Raw genomic sequence first — 19,826 nt, 5'->3', positions numbered from 1 at the left:
CTGTTAACCCTATAAGTAGTTTAGAAACAAACAAACAAAATTTTGACCAAGTGAAATGATGAACCTGCACGAGAGTGTCAACAAAAAGGTGGTGTGGTCGTCGTTTCCACACACTTCACCATACAATTTTGTCACGGTTAAAAGTGGTGTGTGGCACCAGCCACAGGGTTCCACCGGGGGGTCTTCCATTTTCTTTTTTTTTTTCAACGTTCGTGCCACAGGGTCCGTCCGGTTTTTTTTCTTTTTTTTTTTTTTTTTTTTTTTTTAAAACTGTCCCCTTCTGTCTGGAGGTTTTAGCTCAAGTACCCCAGTACAATTCTCACTCTACTGAATGGTACCACAGTTATAATAAAAGGCAGAATAATCTGCTTAACATGTTTTATTTTTTTCCAGTTTATTAGAATTTATGTCACAACAGTTTGGGACTGACAAACTGGTGGTTTAGTACAGAATACTCAACAGTAGGCTTAATACTTAAAACTTTTAATTACATGTCCTTGGATGCACAGAATCAAAAGACAGTGTTTAGGAATCTCTTTGAAACACTTGTATTCGCTTTATATTCAGTAAACTTACTATAAATAGTACAAAATAGTCTGCACAGTAAATATCATGTTACCATGTACTTCCCATCTTAGCATAATTGTGTGTCATTTTAAATGTTTACAATGTCAAAAACATTAACCTTAAGAGTAAAAGTATAACTAACAATTGCAAATTATTATTATTATTTTTTTTTTATTAAAGTCAGCATAAAATTATCCAACGGGTTCAGTGTCATTTCTGTCGCTTTGCACTTTCTGTAGACTCTTGTGTTTCCTTCCTTCATTTCTGTTTTGCTAATAAGTAATGTATCCATTTCAAACACCGGAAACAAATTCAACCAGAGGCTATTGCTGTTATCAAAATGCAGCCACGCCTAATAAACAAAAACTTAAAAAGTATGAGTTTTGTGATTATTATTTATGTTTACTGGATTGTGCTTCACCTATTAGTATTCAATTATGAAAAGTCTGCATGCATACAGGTAGAAAGTACAGACATGATAGATTCTGTGTTTTATTTTTTTCATTTGCGGTTCACTTTGAGCTGCTAAACAAAAATAAAATATTTATGCACAGTGGTTTAGAGAATATATAATACTGTTAAAAAAAATCAATTCAAGATCATTATTTTCTTATACTTTCATTTTTATTTGTGCATTTCTGAGTCGTCCTGTGCACCCCCTGATCTGTGGTGCCCCTTTCTCATGTAATCCAGAGATGATTTAAATGATGTTACAAAAACACACTGAGGGAAAGTTTTCAGTAATGCAGCTTAAATTACACCTAAATAATTTACAAAGAGAAGGAGATGCCTTTTATTGGACTAACTAAACAATAATTAATCACAAGCTTTCAAGACCTCAAAGGGGAAAGTAGAAAATGATTACATAAATATATTGGAATTAAACTTGCAGACACCCACTGTTTTCTATAACATCCCAATATGAAAATTAAATTAGAACACCTGTCTACCCAGTCTTTGGCCACCAAGTTCGTATCTGTTTTGTTCTGTTCATATGCTAAAAGGGGTGTGCTGATACTCAGATTTTTCCATGGAAACTGGAATATGCATTTCTTTGGCGAGTTTAATCAGAGCTAACACCGTGCCCATGACTACAATCCCACAATTCACTGTAGGGATTACACATTTCTAAGGAAAATAAGGATAGATGGGGAAAAATATTTCATAATAAAAGGGTAAAGGAAAGGTAAAAAAAATAATCGCTAAAATACAAATTAGTTTAATTAGTTTGATCACGGCAGAATATATATTAAATTACACCGATAGATTGCTATTGATTCTTACTTAATAATTCTGTAAACAAGGGGTATCGAGGAACTGCCTTGTTTTGTGTTGCGTAATTATTTTATTCCTTAATTAAAACTAACCACTTCAAATTTCTCAGAAAATATCAACACAGCCCTATAAGAAACCTGCAATTAATGCATACATTTTAATGCATTTTTCTATTAAGTTAAAGGAAAAAATGTGCTTATGGGGTTCCATTCTTCTTTTAATAACACTGGGGCATCATGATGCATGTGTAAACTGTGTGTTCATGGAGAAAAAAAAACAGTATGTGCTGCAATCTGACCCCTATGCTGGTGACATTAAATTCTTTCAGTCAAACCTGGTCTTTGGCTGTTCTGTCTGTGCCTTGCAGGCATCAAATGCTGAGTGAAACACAACTTTCATCAACAAACGCAAGATAATATGGCTTGATCCCGGCATTGAGAAATATAAATGTATATTAAATTTATATAAATGTGTCTAATAACCTATATCAGTGGTCAGAAACAAGGAGTGTAATTTGATCTTGGCCTGACTTCTGAGATGCACATCAACACTTCTAGGATCTCTTTCTGTCATCATAGCATCATAGCTTAAAAAAATTGGCGCACACATTCGTTTCCTCCAGGGTTTATTACTTTAATGCCTTATATTGTAGCGAGTAGGCCTTCAAAAGTTTTGTCTTGGCTTCAGATTTTACAGACTACTGCTACAAGAGTTCTAAAAAAGTCTAAAAAATAAGACTGTATTACACCTGTTCTAGCCTTGATGCATTTATTGATTTTAAGGTTTTGCTTCTGATTAATAAAACTTGTCCCTGCTGTATCTGTCTGGGCTTGCATCCAAAGCTGCACATTGCAATCTTATGACATGGGCTTGTTACAGCTCTCTAGGAGCCTTTTATAAATCCGTAACCCTTGAAACTCTCTGCCTTTACAGTCTTACATTTTAAAATGTTCCAATGCTTAGCTAATTGTTTATGAGTTGAGGTTTATATAGCTGAATTTTTTTTTTTTTTTTTATTTTCTAATGTTTTAAACTGTTATCTGGATTGTGAAGTGCACAGGATGAACTATAAGTTCAATGTTGTTCCTAGTATTCAAAGTAATGTGAACAGCATGCTTTATAATGTCACCACTGTTGCATGTTGTGAATAATTGAAAACACTGCACAGTTTCCAACCTCTGAATTATTAGTCCACGAAGTCTGAAGTGAAGTGAGTTACAACCAAAAATCTGTTGGTGAAAAGGTCACTGTTCTGTAGCTCATTTCTTGTTTTATGACACGTTGACATCTGGCACTGGACCTGTTTCGTATTGCCTGTTATTAATAATCCATGCTGGATTTTACTTATTTTACTATTTCTTCTAGCATCTTTATTCATCTATATTCAGAAAGAGATGGAGGAACATTAAACCTAATATACATTTTTATAAAAGCAGGCTCACTGGTTACTGCCATAACTCTTTCTTGCAAATAATGGTGATTCCAACAAAAACAAACAAAAAATGTTCTATTATGTGCTAAAGTAAAAAAATAAAATAAAAATAAAATAAGAAAAAAGAGAATGTAACACTGGAGCCAGTTCCTTTGTCAGTGTCTGCAGTCAAATCTAAACACAGTTTAAATATTTAAAGTGCAACCTTTGATAGTTATTGAGAGTAAATTGTCACCGACTGGGTATTGAATAGCTGTCTATCCACTTGGGAGTTTCGAGATTAGATCCACTGCGGGGTATATTCAACCTAGCCGGCAGTTTAAAATAACTACAGGACAGGCTACCCAACTAAAATCCTAATTACAGGAAAATAGGCATGGGGTTTCAGTCTTAAAGTACCTGCTGGATAGGTGATGGGCAGTGTCAGCCATGTAAATCCACTGAAACATTGCTGCCATTTCAGTGCTATAGAGACATTATTTAATTATACTATCACGCTGCTATGGCTATACATGTGCTGTCGTTTTTATTACATTCTGATTTGTTTCTATGGACATAAATAAAGGTGTTTGAGACAACAAGGAGTGGTTTTGCAGACTCTGATTAATAGTAATCTTGTATGATGTTACCTAATGTTAAATTAAGAAGTCCAAGATTGGTGTTTATTGGGGTCTGTGTAACCTTGGTGTTTATTGGGGTCTGTGTAACCTTGGTGTTTATTGGGGTCTGTGTAACCTTGCTGTTTATTGGGGTCTGTGTAACCTTGGGCACGTGTTTTTGTTAGCTTGATCCAAACTGCACCACTGGCAAGCCACATTTCAGATGAGCGTAGCTTTGTATCGGCACTCTAGTTTCTGGTTGCACACAGAAACTATTAGAATCAGTTAGAAACATTGGTATGATAGGGATGTTATCTGAATTGCTAAATTGAGTATTAAAGGTGATTTATCACAGTGAAATTTTTTCCATTGAAGGCACCACCGAGTTCTCACAGCATTTTAGATGTACCAGTTTCTGTGTGGTAATTGTAATCTTCTCTCGTATCATTTATTGAAGGAAAATGTTTTATGTATTTTGAAAGTAAGCTACTGTATTTAAATAATTGTAGAATAGATTATGTATGGCTAAAAAGCTTCAGTTACGGTGGCAGGGAAATGCTGTGCATTGTATTTAGGCTGAATATAGCGTTTTGTATTAGTTTTTCTTTATTAATAATGATGCATGCTGAGATTATAAACCTACAATCTGAATTAAATGGTTTTATAATGTCTGACAAAATAAAAACTCTACTGGTATCTCTTCCATGATGCATTTAATTTAGTCGTTAATGTGGCCTTTTGACCCTTTGACTCTTGAACTAGCACAGTTTCATATTGTCAAAAAGGATGGCAAGGATGTCAATAAGTCAAATGATATTGCTTTTTTGGTACCAGTGTTCTACGGCCCTGTCCATGCTACATAACCGATCTCAAGAACCGTAATCAAAACCATTCTAATTAATCCATATCAAAGTATTCACACTGAAGTACCGTTTCACGTTTAGTCAGTCTTAATGCATACACAAACTATTAAAATAGTTTGGTTAGAGTTCCTAGCAGGGCAGTGAACAGTGGAAATTAATACGATAGTATCCCACCATGCATTGTATTTTATTTTAAAATAATCTGTTATGCCCCATATTGATAAAAATAAAATAAAAATTCAGTATTTCGGAAAAAGTAAATGCAAACATACACACACAAGTAGGGCTTGAAATTTTCAGGAGGGGGGGGTAATCAGGTGATGTCCTTTTGAACAAATTGAGCTGACTGTGTTTCATAATTTAAAAAAGCTGTTAATTGCAAAACAATCTTTGTTTTTACCTTCATATCTCGTCTGAGCCTAATTCTCGAAATTTTATTTTAAAAAGAAGCAGTTACGGCTAAATGCCCCTTTGTTTAAGTTAAATATCACTGTTTAAGGGAAATAAATCTAATTTTAAGATTTAAAAAAATATGAATTACAGAACCTCTGATTATACAGTAATTTATCACGCCTTTTCATTAAAGAATAATGGAAATAGGGCCCATTACAAAACATTTAAGTTTCAATTGTTAAACTACAATGAAGTGCAAGCTGTATCAGGATTTTGCCCTCATCTTAAAAAAAGTAGCTAGGTTTCAAATGTGTTAATAATGTTGCTCTAAATCTTACAAAAACTTCAGTTTGCTCATGTAAAAATTCTGGCAAAGTACAAAAGTCTCTGCTGGTTTGTCGTGTAACATAGATTTGGAGATTGAATAAGTAAATACCAAGCAGTCATATAAATACTGCTAGCTATAGCTTGAAACCTAAGTTTGACCTTGCCAGAATGGCAACAAGGGAAAGACCTCATGACAGCATGGAGAGACAGGAGGAGAGACCCCACTGGGCCTGGCAAGGGTTAGCTACCCCTGTCAGCAGTATCCAGCTCTGTATTTTCCAATGTAAACAGGGTGCTAGAGACACCCGCCCAAGGCTTCCAAGAAATTAAAGAGAAAAATATCCCTAGAGTCTGCGAGAGAGGGGGCGGAAGATGACTCAACGTTGGACAACACGGTTAACGATTTAGGAACGGAAACGGATATGAGAATGGAGAGAACTTCACAAAACACTAGTTCAAGATTTGCAGTTAGCAAAGACATGGAACTCCAGGTTTGTGTCTGTGGCTGGAGAAGGCAACAACGGTCAGGGGTTTGAAGATTCATGAAGGCAGAATGAAATGTTTGAGGGAAAAGAGACAAGGGCCTCGCATTGATCAGTACTTAGAAAGTCAGTCAAGTCAGTCAAATGAAATCCAGCAACAGGAAGCAAACCACAGTTCGCAGGATATCAACACCCCTGTCATAGATTTGCATAGATACAACTAGTGATGAGTATAATGATCCTTGCGAACCAGGTCAGACAAACCAGTGTAAGAGAGAAAAGAGCCTCAACGGGGACAAGCCTGGAGTTAAATGGCCAAGAGCTTGTGAGAAAACTGCGTGGGACACAGTAAACACGGATCTCTGTTTTGCGTTGGAAAGGTTAAGGGGAACAGTTGAAAAGAGGCTGGATAAATTTGGGGACATCATCTACAAATATGGAAGCGAGAGGTTTAGAATTGAAAAAAGGAAGGAAAAGGTACAAACTATTCCTGGAAAGTTTAGACGGCAGCAGGAAATTGAACGCTTAGTTAGAGAAAGGAGGCATCAGAGGAAGCAATGGAGAAGAGCAGAAAAAAGTCAGAAGGAGGGACTCAATCTGGGTCATAAAAGATAATCTTGCAATATTCCGCAGAGCTGAGCGCCTATGGAAATGCTACAAAAAGAAGGAGCGTGCGAGAACTAACTTTTATAAAGATCCTTTGAAATTTGGAAAGAAGATATTCACCAGTGAGAAAAATGGCACACTAAAATCATCTAAGTTTGAGCTGGAGAGATATTTGGAGGAAATGCATACAGATTCAAAAAGACAGGAGCCTATGTCAGTTCCTTCAGACATCCCATCTGTCAATCCACCAGAATACCTAATGGAGGACTGTGCACCTTAGTGTAAAGAAGTAAAGAGCAAGCTGTGAAAAAAGCAAGGGCTTCATCATCACCAGGGCCTAATGGAGTTCCACACAGAGTGTACAAGAGTGCTTTAGGAGGTCTATGAATCCTGTGAAAATTGATGAAAGTGGTATGGGAAAAACAGGTTGTACCAAGAGCAGGTGGAGTCTTTATACCAAAGAAAAAGATTGTTCAAGTATCAGTCAGTTTTGCCCTATTTCCCTTAAACGTGGGAGGCAAGATTTTCTTCAGCATTATTGCTCAGAGATTATCAACCAGAGATTATCGAACTGCTTCATTGACACTTCAGTACAAAAAGCAGGCATTCCAGGTTTACCGGGATGCTTAGAACACATAACACATTTTTCAGCTAAAAAGGAGAGGAAGGAGCTCCATGTGACATTGCTGGCTAATGCTACATTTGGCTATTGCATGTGGTTCAGTGCCACATGAACTTCTTTGGGGAGCATTAGATTTTTTCAGCATACCGATGACAATAACAAATTTAGTGAAAGCCGACTTTGGAGACTTACAATTTAGTTTTTTAACTTCAGAATTCAGCAATATATGGCAATGCCTAGAAGTTGGAATAATGACAGGATGTACCATTTCTCCACAGGCTTTTACCATGGCAATAGAAGTAATTATTAGATCATCAAAATGGGTAGTGGGAGGACAGCTATTGGTTGAGAACAGTTAAGAAGCTGGAAGCTTTAATCAGTTTGTACGTCAGGAAATGGCTAGGAGTTCCACGCTGCCTCAGCAGAGTGGAACTTTATGGTAAAGGAATACTGCAGCTACCAGTCTCTGCTCTAACCGTGGAGTTTAAGTGATCCAAGGTCCGACTGGAATTGACATTAGTAAATTAATGCGACAAATGCGTAACGATGGCAGCACTTGTGTTGAAAACTGGAAGAAAGTGAGTGGCAAAGAAAGCAGTGAAAGATGCTAAGGCTGCCCAATGATTCTGTGATATTATGTGGCAAGTTCAGCATGGAAGAGGGGGTCTTGGTCTCAGTTCAGCTGCTCCTACATGGCACAAGGCAGCCCCAGCTCAATGAAGGAAGCTGGTAGTCAATGATATGCAAAAGCAGGAGGAGAGGATGAGGTGTGTAAAGGCTGTTTACCAGGCCAAGCAGGGAGAATGGATGAGATGGGAAAGTGTGGAACAATGCAAGATCGGCTGGTAAGACCTATGGACAATGGAACAAAGCAGGATCTGTTTCCTCATTAGATCAACATATGATGTTCATTCATCACCACAGAGCCTAAACCTCCTGGGTGGGTGAGGATCCCTCTTGTCCTTTGTGTTCATCACCTGCAACATTAAGGCACATTTACTTGGTGCCATGACCAGGTACTGCGATGTTTGTCCATAGCATTAGAAGACATAATCAGACCAATAAGTTGCCACCAGTTCCATCAAAGCATTACACACAAAAGACAATATTCCTCCATCCAGGAGAGCAACCACCAAGAAAAGATATTAAAACCAAGCCTCGCCCAGGACAACTGGAAGCTGCTAGAGACTGAAAAATGCTGGCAGATGTTGGTCAACGGATTATTTTTCCACCTGAGATTGCCACCACAAACCTTTGACCAGTCATTGTCTTGTGGTCTTGATCAGCACGCCTTGTTCATCTGGTAGAGTTAACAGTGCCATAGGAAGATGCTGTGGTTGAGGCGTATGAGAGGAAGAAACTTCGGTATGCTCAACTAGCTGCTGAAGCTGAACAGCGAGGATGGAGAGTCCTAGTTTACTCAGTGGAGGTGGGTAAACCCGGTTTCTCAGAGACGTCGGGTTCAGTGGCCAAGAGTTGCATTGCACAGCGAAGAACTTATCTGAAGCAGCAGAAAGGAGCAGCAACTGGCTGTGGTTGAGACGGAAAGATTCTGGATGGAGATCTCAAGCAGAATAGAAAGAAAGGAACGTTGATGTACAGGTAAGTAAGCTGGGCTGAGCTGAGTGGGGGATGGAAAGGGGTGATGCTGGGACGCCAGAATCACTGTCGAGCCCTCTTGAGGTGTCATGGGCTAGTCGACGAAATACCGAGGACGGAAGGTGCCTACTTGAAAACCCCAGAGATGTACCCTACTTAGCTCAATCCAGACATATACTGGTTTAACATCTACTCTCATGTAATGGAAATCAGCTTTTGTTACGATGCTCATTACATGTTTTGTAAAGAAATTGCTCTGAGTGTTAAGAGGTGGTGTTGATGACTGGAGCTGCTAGTCTAAAACACAGAATCATGTTTTGACAAACAATAGATTTGTAAGAAACTTATTTATTTATTTATTTTACTTTAAATTTCAGTATCATTAATATTAAGTGTTGCAGTGACTGTCTAAGACATTATATGGAAACCTGTAACTTTATTGGGCAATAAATTTACCTTTGAGACCCCACCCCCTTGGGGTATAAAAGTAACAAAGTGGAGAGCGCAGACGTCAAGCTTTAATTGAAGGAAAGTTGATTGCAATAAGTAACCCAAGAGAGAATGAGTTTTGGACTTTGTTTTCAAGAGAAGGAGCTTGATCTACAAAGAGAAGTGGACCAGTGAAACTGGGCTGGAGCCGACAAAACGTTCTCTGCCTTTTGTTTTCATTGCCATCCTCTGTTAACTGTTAGCTTCTAAGAAACCGGTTTGATGAGTAGAAACAGATTCACATAACTGATTATTTGATTTAACCTTTAACTTTCAGTGCTTGATGACATTCTGTAACTTTTAATTGCATAACTGAATCAATTCTTTATTCATCTAGCTATTCTGTATTCAATAAACTGGTTTACTTTACCAGAGTTGTTATATATTGTTATTGATACATCTTATTTTTGAATTTTTGAAGTATTAGGATTGTGTTTTCCAGGTAATTTGAGACTACCATACTCCTTTGGTCAAACGTAGCAGTTGATAGTCTTGAATAATTTCACACCCTGATTCTTCACGACGGAAGATTATGAAAAAAACAAAGAAAGAAAATGTTAGTCCATAGCTAGCACTAGCATAATTTCTTTTTTCAGACATTTATCAAAAACACTGAAGTTACTGGTAGTTATTATTAGCCCCTAGATGTTAAGTTTCTGCAGGATCGATTGTAACACACTCAAAATATTACACTTAAAACAATGCATCAAATGTCTGAAGAAGTTTACAGTTTTCATTTAGGCTGTTATACAGAAAAAGACAATTAAAAGAAAACCCTGCGCTCAAAAAAGCATCTCAAAAATAGCAACACAATACGGTGCGTAGACCAAAAGAATATAGTGAAAAAATGAGAAACAGTCCGCACTCAAGAATTTTTCATTTAAAAATAATTAATTACATTTCTAAAATATATTGCGAAAATGTAACGCAAAGAAAAGAAAAACAGACATGTTTTGTCTGTAGGCTTCATCAGTGTTTTCAATTGACAAAAGGCAGCGATCTATTTAAGCATCCATTAGCAATCGTAATCATCAAATGCCATGCTCCGTTTGAAAAAACTAATCAGAAGATAAAGTTGACACATTTTCATTATAACAAATTGAGATTTAGCAGAAAAGGGTTCAATATGCTTAACATCCGTTAATCCTATGGTTCACTAAATGGATTTATAAGATTAGAAGCAACTATCTAGATTACAAGCAACTATCCAAAAGGATCCGTAGCATCTGAGATATCTAAATACACCCTAATTATGCAACAAGTATTTTTACATCCGTTAAAGAGTTCCAATAGAAGATCAGTTAATCATTTGATCAAAATAATTAGGTCTTGTAACTAAAGAAACTGGGACAACTCAAAGTCTTCATTGAGTCCCTTGGGCATTAAAGTATTTAATTTAAAAATCCAAAAAGTTTCATGTTTCAATAGTTTGACTGTGATATTCCCTCCCCTTCTACCATGGGTAACAGCTTCAATACCTATGCATTTCTGTGACAGAAAGATAATGAGTTCTGGTGATAAATCTCCCTCCCGACCGGTGAGGGTGCTAAAGAACAGGAGAAGTATCTGGAAGGGCTGGCCTGACAGTACATTTCCGGGACCGGGAAGTCGGTCAGCCTGGAAAGAAACGAGACTCTGTTGTAAGACTGTATTGACCTGAAAGGTAAACAAGGGCCAGCTGCAAGTAATAAGGCAGCTGCAACCATTTAATTGGAGGTCATGCGGGATTACATATAAGGGCCAGGGTAACGCTGATCTTTTCCTTCATTTGGGTAAACGTTTGGAGAGAGAAGGAGCGAGAGAGGAACTCTCAGTAATTAAGAGGGAAAATACGTGTTGTGTTTGTATTGTTAACTGTCTGTGTTTTTCACTTTAGACAGTTAAAGCACCGGAGCTGTCGAAAAGGGGTCAGCACTATCCGGAGCACCACTGCAACCCACTACCTGTGTTTGCACTTACCACCCGCACGACTGCACTCACGCAGGATTGGTGACCCTGTGTTTGTTATTGTTCGGGACTGTGCCCTGTTTTTGTTATCCCCCCGCTTTACACATTGTTGTGTATTGCCGGGGATTTATTATTTTGCTGTCACCAGACCTGGATTATAATTAAAGCACCTTTTTTTTCACTGGATACCGTTGTCTGCCTGTCCTGCACCGCATCACCACTACAAAAAAGATACTGCTGCTCTAGAAAGAGTGCAAAGAAGAGCGACCAGAATTATTCCGGATTTAAAAGGCATGTCATATGCAGACAGGCTAAAATAATTGAATCTGTTCAGTCTTGAACAAAAAAGACTACGCAGCGACCTAATTCAAGCATCAAAATTCTAAAAGGTATTGACAATGTCGACCCAAGGGACTTTTTCGACCTGAAAAAAGACACAAATGGAGATTAGACAAAGGGGCATTCAAAAGAGAAAATATGAGGCACTTTTTTACACAGAGAATCGTGAGGGTCTGGAATCAACTCCCCAGTAATGTTGTTGAAGCTGACACCCTGGGATCCTTCAAGAAGATGCTTGATAAGATTCTGGGATCAACAAGCTACAACAACCAAACGAGCAAGATGGGCCGAATGGCCTCCTCTCGTTTGTAAACTTTTTTGTGTTTCTTATGTTCTTATGTACACCAGCTCCCCTTTACCAGCCACTTTGCCACAATTTCAAAGAATTTACATTGTGTGGACAATCTTTAAAGTGTTGTGCCACCGGGGATGTGGGATCATTACGTCATATTGAGCTTTTATGTTCACCAAGTCTACTTTTTAGAGGTCTAAGTGTTTTACCCACAAAGACACAACAGTAAATAAACAACATTTAATGTGTAGTCCTGTTTGATCCGAAAACATTTACCAGTAAAAGGGTGTACAAAGCTATCTCTTTTACATAAAGTATTGCACTGAACACAACCATGACACGGATAACACCCTGGGAGTGGGGTAAAGAAGGGTTGAGGTGGAACAAAGTGGTCGGATTTAACCAAGAGATCTCTGATATTATGCCTCCTTTTAAAAGAAAAGAGTGGAAGATTCCTGAATGTTGAACCCAAACGTGTATCCAAAGACAACATATCCCAATGTTTATGAACACTGTCTTGTAGAATTTTGTTATAGGTGCTGTGTGTAAAAGAATATACAATTGAAACTGTTGTCTTATGTTTACTACGAAATTTAAAAAGGTCAGACCTATCTGTATCGGTAACCTTTAACATGGCTGCATCCAACAACTTTTTAGGATATCCATGTTGTAAAAAATGATTGTTCATATCTAACAGTTTAAATTTGAAGTCTTCTTCTTGATTACAAATCCTATGTACTCTGTACATTTGACTCAATGGGAGCACTCACTTCAGATGTGTTGCATGGAAGCTGTTAGCATGTAATAGGGTCCTATCAGTTTCTTTTCTAAAAATGTTTTTATCCAGGGATCCTTCACTCTTCATTACAGTGACATTCAAATAATTAATAAGACACTGATTTGCATGACATGTAAATTCAAGGATGGTATTAAGTTATTAAGCCATTCTACAAAAAACATACAGATTTTCATTGGGACCAGACCACACAAAAAAATCATCAGTATAGCTATACCAATACATAACATACTCACTAAACAGATTATTAGTATGATTATAATCATTTTCAAAAGAACCAATATATAGGTTGGCATAATTAGGTGCCACAGTAGACCCCACAGCAGTACCTTGTAACTGTAGATAGTAGTCGCGTTCAAACAGAAAATAGTTTTTATGCAAGACCAAATCAGCCAACTGAAGTAAAATAAAATTACAAAGCTTTTAAACCATCTGAGTTAGGTATATTAGTATACAGACTAGCAACAGTTGATGTTACTGTGTCAAGTTTGTAAAAGTTCTACATTAAGTTTGTGTTGTAAAGCATTTACAACATCTCTTTCCACTAAGCGACAAAAAATGTCTACCGAAGGATTCAGCACAGGAGGATTAAAGGTACTCTTAGGTTTAAAAGTCGCACAATCTCTTACCCGTGTATCAACTTGGAATGAAGGTGTACTTTGTTTACAAAATAAACTTTTCACATGGATGTTTCAAGTTCAATTTTAGTCAAAAAAGGGTCCATAATTTAAGTTGGCACAAAAGAAAAACCTTTTCTCAAGACAGACATTTGTATGTCTGTTAAGGCCTTCTCTGAAATATTGTAAACTACCGTTTCTGTCTGTTAAGGGCTTCTCTGAAATATTGTAAACTACTGTTTCTGTCTGTTAAGGGCTTCTCTGAAATATTGTAAACTACCGTTTCTGCCTGTTGGCACTCCGCATATTTCTTATGTTTGTCCCTTCTTTTTCCTCTCCTGGTTTTGGTTCTGGGTTCTTTGAATTTCTCAATCTTGTAGTTTTGGGTCTGGCCCCTAAAAAACATCGAGGAGATATTTTATCCAAAGAGGAATCCAAAAAGGATTAATATCAGTAGGTATTTTACACACCCTTTGTATTCATCTTTTTCCAGAGAGCCAGGGGTAGACATTATTGTCCCGATAGTCAAATGTATCTCTTTTAAACTTCCCAAGTTTAAATCTGTGTAAATCCGACTTGAAGTTTTGTAATTGGCCCTTGAAAATGACACCCAAGCCCACATACTATATAATCTAATTATGTGGCTTCTTTCTCGAGCCAATAGAAGTGTCTTATTATTACTTTACTCTGTCAAGTACAGGAGAGAGTTCATTATATTCTGCCCCCACTTCCAACAACACCTGTACTGAGTGGAGTCACATACTTAATCACTTCCAATTGCTATTCATGCTGAAAGAGAGTTCAATACACATGTTAGTCTTAACGGCACAGCACTCACTCACACACAGTGTGTCTTTTGCATATTTATTTTTACTGTCCACAGAGGGCTAAGTTGGCACCACAAAATTAATTTAATTTGTGACCTTCAGTTGCATTTAAAGAAATTCCTCCAGAAGTTAAAAGCCATTGCTAATTGTGTTATCTGGAATTACTCAAATTCACTTTAAAATTAGTGATGATATACAGCAGCCCAGATTATAGCATCCTGTGACATCACTGGTTATTGTCTCTGTAATAGAGAGAGAAAGAATCGATGTTGCAAATCTCCCTCCCGATCCGAAAGGACGCCGTGTAAGGACAGCGGTACGCTGCCTCCTAGATGGACCACCTTGATGGTAGAACATAAGAACATAAGAACATAAGAAAGTTTACAAATGAGAGGAGGCCATTCGGCCCATCTTGCTCGTTTGGTTGTTAGTAGCTTATTGATCCCAAAATCTCATCAAGCAGCTTCTTGAAGGATCCCAGGGTGTCAGCTTCAACAACATTACTGGGGAGTTGATTCCAGACCCTCACAATTCTCTGTGTAAAAAAGTGCCTCCTATTTTCTGTTCTGAATGCCCCTTTGTCTAAACTCCATTTGTGACCCCTGGTCCTTGTTTCTTTTTTCAGGCTGAAAAAGTCCCTTGGGTCGACACTGTCAATACCTTTTAGAATTTTGAATGCTTGAATTAGGTCGCCACGTAGTCTTCTTTGTTCAAGACTGAACAGATTCAATTCTTTTAGCCTGTCTGCATATGACATGCCTTTTAAATCCGGAATAATTCTGGTCGCTCTTCTTTGCACTATTTCTAGAGCAGCAATATCTTTTTTATAGCGAGGTGACCAGAACTGCACACAATATTCAAGATGAAGTCTTACTAGTGCATTGTACAGTTTTAACATTACTTCCCTTGATTTAAATTCAACACTTTTCACAATGTATCCGAGCATCGTTAGCCTTTTTTATAGCTTCCCCACATTGTCTAGATGAAGACATTTCTGAGTCAACAAAAATTCCTAGGTCTTTTTCATAGATTCCTTCTCCAATTTCAGTATCTCCCATATGATATTTATAATGTACATTTTTATTTCCTGCCTGCAGTACCTTACATTTTTCTCTATTAAATGTCATTTGCCATGTGTCTGCCCAGTTCTGAATCTTGTCTAGATCATTAGAGTAGGTAGAAACTGGAAGGTCACCATATTAGGAGGGGCTTGTAGTTGCAAGTACCTGGACCGACTCCATTGCAAGCAGCTGCAGGACGGCCCTCTATTGGAGAAACCATGGCGACAGCTTGTTTGCAGGGAGGAGTGTATGGGTACAAAGGGGAAGCAGCCACATCGGTATGCTGCCTTACGCTGAGAACGTAGCCACCGACCGGAGTACTGCAGTTTCTTTTTGTTACGTGTTGTTTGTCTTTTTGTTGCAGAAGAGGAGTACGGAGCCAGCGGCTGCAGCCACGGAGCCAGCCCGCATCACCAGAGCACTACCATCACCACACGACACCAGCACCACCCCGTGGATTTCATACTTTTGTGCACAGGACCTTTTGGAGTGGAGATTAGTGACATATTGTTTTTGTTTTGGTCTGCAAACCAGCTGTGTTCCCCCCGATACCATTGCCGGTAGAGGGGTGGTTTTTTTCTGTTTTATTATAAAAAACATGGACATTTTTGTGAAAAAGACTGCTTAGACATTTTTTATTCATCACACCACTCACTCAGTTCACAGTCTCCCATTACACACCCTTGTAATTTTAAAAGCTTTTGTTGGGGTTTCAAGCATGCCGTGTCTTTTTTAATCTGAGTCATTATGATGTTCTGTATTTCAGTTCATATACTCTATTCGGTATGTCATTTCCATGAAGGTGTGCCAGTTTATTAGCTTTTGCTGAAGCACAGCTGGCAGATATAATCGATATGTCAATAAAGCCTTAAGGTGGAGTTCAGCTGCATGGGATAATCCTATTTGGGTTTCAAGTTTTTATTTCAACGTTTAGGATAATTTGAAGAACAGTCCAAATACAGCTGATTTAAAAACAACGTATTCTCAGCCTATGGCACTCCAATAATTTAAGGATGGATGTTGCCCATGATTGATTATGCAGATGTTGTTCAGTCATGCTTCTGAATTTAAAGCTGTGGCAGTGGTTTGTTTTTTGTCTGCCCCCTGTATTATGAGACTTGTTATGCTCCAACTGCAACAGACTGGGCTATCTTTAAAGCTGTTGCACTTTACTAATAACACAACCCTGAGATACACTTACAAGCATGCTAGTTCTTTGTACATAAAGTACATTTCTGTTTTATATTGATTTGAGACTTATTTGCAGTGTGTATAATGTCTAATACACAGAGTGATACGTACATTGTTTGATGTTGTTGAAACATTTAATGTGGGTTTGAAGCAATGTACTCGTCATTGACCCTTTAGTCCCCAGCCAGTCATAGCTGAAAATCAAACCATTTAAGAATAACTTAAAAGGATTTCAGGCATGACTCACTCTAGATATCAGGCTTTATGATTCAGAGTGTGATATGATGAAGAGAAAACACCGCTGTGAAAGAGCCATTTCAATGGTGTCAGAAGCAGCTTGAGTGTTAGTTAGGTCATTTTACTGGCACACATAGATATTAACCCTGTGCTTATGGTCAAAATAGTTCCCATCAATGTCATACTGGCCAGACAGGGCTCTAAATCTTAAACACATCAGAGTTTTTTGGGTATCTTCTACATATACCAGTATTGGTAATAATTGTGCTAGTAGTGCACGCACAATATACCAATGAACTTCATTTTAAAAGACATGATTGTTTAAAACTTTCCAAGATTTTTTTTATTCAAAAAGCTGTATCGAGAGCAGTACCTGAAAAATATCATGTGAACAAATTGTTAGCCAGCAGCTGCAACCATAGCAATGTGTAATCATGTTAATGAATCAGCATGTGTAAGGTTGAACTCACAAAACTATTTTTGTATTTTTGGTTGTATGGTGTGTACCCATAAGACAGTTGCTTGAGCTTATTGCATTTTTAGGGAGTCCATGTAAATAATTCCTGCACCTGCAAGTTTACAATATCTAATGCTGGTGTGGATCAGAATTGTTTTACTATATTAAGTGATAAAGATTTGACGCAAACTGAATTTTGAAAATAAGCAGACGTCCTGAAACTTAATGACTGGTGCAGAACAATGTGAACTATTGGATGAAACAAATATTGAGGAATGATGAAACCAAAAGCAGTGATAATGAGGAAAGGATTGTTGAAGCAAGTTTGGTATAAAACAGGCTTACAGTGCCGTGAAAAAGTATTTGCCCCCTGTCTGATTTTCTGCATTTTTGCACATTTTTCACATTGAATTCGGTCAGAACTTTTTGTGGGTTGTAGTAGTATACAGAGAGAGTCTGAGAGAAAAAAAAAATGGCACCAAAGTTTGGTGCTTCTTTCATTTGTTTGGTGTGCAAGGTAATCAAACATGCAATCTTCAGGTGTGAAAAAGTTATTGCCCCCCCCTAGTTAACTCAACACAATTAAAGGGTCAATTAGGATCAGCTGTTTGAATACTTTGCTTAACAATCAGGTCTGATTTGGGCCAGCCCTGCCCAATCTGACTAAATTTGGCCCTTACCATCAGAGTGAAGTTGTCAGCACACAGGTTCTAGAGGCACATCATGCCACAATCAAAAGAAATTCCTGAAGACCCCTGGAAAAAAGTTGTTGATGCCTGTCAGTCTGGAAAGGGTACAAAGTCATTTCTAAGGCTCTGGAACTCCACCAAACCACAGTCAGAGCCATATTGTCCGAATGGAGAAAGTTTGGGACAGTAGTGAATCTTCCCAGGAGTGGTCGTCCTGCTAAAATCTCTCCAAGAGCAAGGCGTAAAATCGTCCCAGGAAGTCACAAAGAACCCTAGAACAACATCTAGGGATCTGCAGGCCTCTCTCGCCTCTGCTAAGGTCAGTGTTCATGACTCCACCATCAGAAAGACACTGGGCAAAAATGGGATTCATGGCAGAGTAGCAAGGCGGAAACCACTGCTCACTAAGAAGAACATGAATGCTTGTCTCGTTTGCCAAAAAGCACCTGGATGATCCTTAAGCATTCTGGAACAATGTTCTATGGACAGATGAGTCAAAAGTGGAACTTTTTGGCCAACATGGGCCCCGTTATGTCTGGCGAAAACCAACACTGCATTCCACAGTAAGAACCTCATACCAACAGTCAAGCATGGTGGTGGTAGTGTCATGGTTTGTGGATGCTTTGCTGCATCAGGACCTGGATGACTTGCCATCATTGAGGGAACCATGAATTCTGCTTTGTATCAGATAATTCTACAGGATAATGTCAGGCCATCCGTCCGTGAGCTGAAGCTGAGGTGCAGCTGGGTCATGTAGCAACACAATGATTCGAAACACACAAGCAAGTCTACATCAGAATGCTTGAAGAACAAGAAATTTAAAGTTTTGGAATGGCCTAGTCAAAGTCCAGACCTAAACCCCATTGAGATGTTGTGGCAGGACCTGAAACTGAGTTGAAGCAGTTCTGCATGAAGGAGTGGGCCAAAATTCCTCCACGGTGCTGTGAGAGACTGATCAATAACTACGGGAAATGTTTGGTTGCAGTTATTGCTGCTAAAGGTGGCGTAAACATTTATTGAGACATTTAAGGGGGTGATTACTTTTTTACACAGAGGCATTGGGTCTTACATAACTTTCTTTAATAAACAAAATTTTGTGTTATTTGTTCAAGGTCCCTTTTATCTAATATTAGATTTTGGTTGAAGATCTGATAACATTCAGTGTCATAAATATGCAAAAATGCAGAAAATCAGACAGGGGGCAAATACTTTTTCACAGGACTGTATTAGAGCTCTTTGTTTGGTCACAGGAAGAGTAGAATAAAAGACTGTGGCTATCGCCAAAATTTGGTAAATATGTGCATTATTACCTTTTTCGCATTGCTTGCTGTCATTGAAGTCTAATAAACTTATAAAGCATTAGTATTAGGGAGGGTTAATCCATCACAAAGACTCACCCCAGCGAGCCACATAACACAATTATGAAGCAAAGCTGTACCAACTAGCACTTTATACTTTGTTATGGCTGGGCAAAGAAGGTACAGGGAAGAGAAGCTGTAGGAGGATTCAGAATGCAAGCCCAAACTATGACAATAATAAAATGGCCTTAATTGAAGCACCATATAAGATGTTCTTACAACCATGATTTGAGGATAGATGAATGCCTCTCTTTCTACCACTGGGATAGAGTTGAAAGTGATTTCAAAGAGTTCCTCTGTTTTTATTGGCAGCAGATCGATATCACAATTGTTAACTAGGACCCTCACAGTTCTCTGTGACCAGGATGGCTTGCAGTGGCGACGTCAGACCAGAAACAGACTCAGGAAGTAGCGGATGAAACTGAGGCACAGGGATGTTCGGTGTTTTATTAAATATTAATAGAAAACTAAAGATTTAAACAAACAAAACACACACAAAACAAAGGGGGCGTTGGCCAAATGAATAAACAAAATCGCAGTGAACGAAACAAACAAGCATCATACAGCAATTGTTTTGTTTTTCGTTTAGTTTTAAATCCCCTCGCACAGACTTACGTCTCTCCACAGACTTACACTCCACCTTGAGTGCAGACAGCTGCCAGCTTTTATTTTCTGTCCGAGGGGTTAACCATCTATTAATTAATTACCTTATTACCCCTCGGCCACAGTCTGCACGAGATTAAATAAGAATGCGTGACTGT

The sequence above is a fragment of the Polyodon spathula genome, chromosome 3 (assembly GCF_017654505.1).
Source record: "Polyodon spathula isolate WHYD16114869_AA chromosome 3, ASM1765450v1, whole genome shotgun sequence".
NCBI classification, from domain to species: Eukaryota; Metazoa; Chordata; class Actinopteri; order Acipenseriformes; family Polyodontidae; genus Polyodon; species Polyodon spathula.
This window is presented reverse-complemented; position numbering follows the sequence as displayed.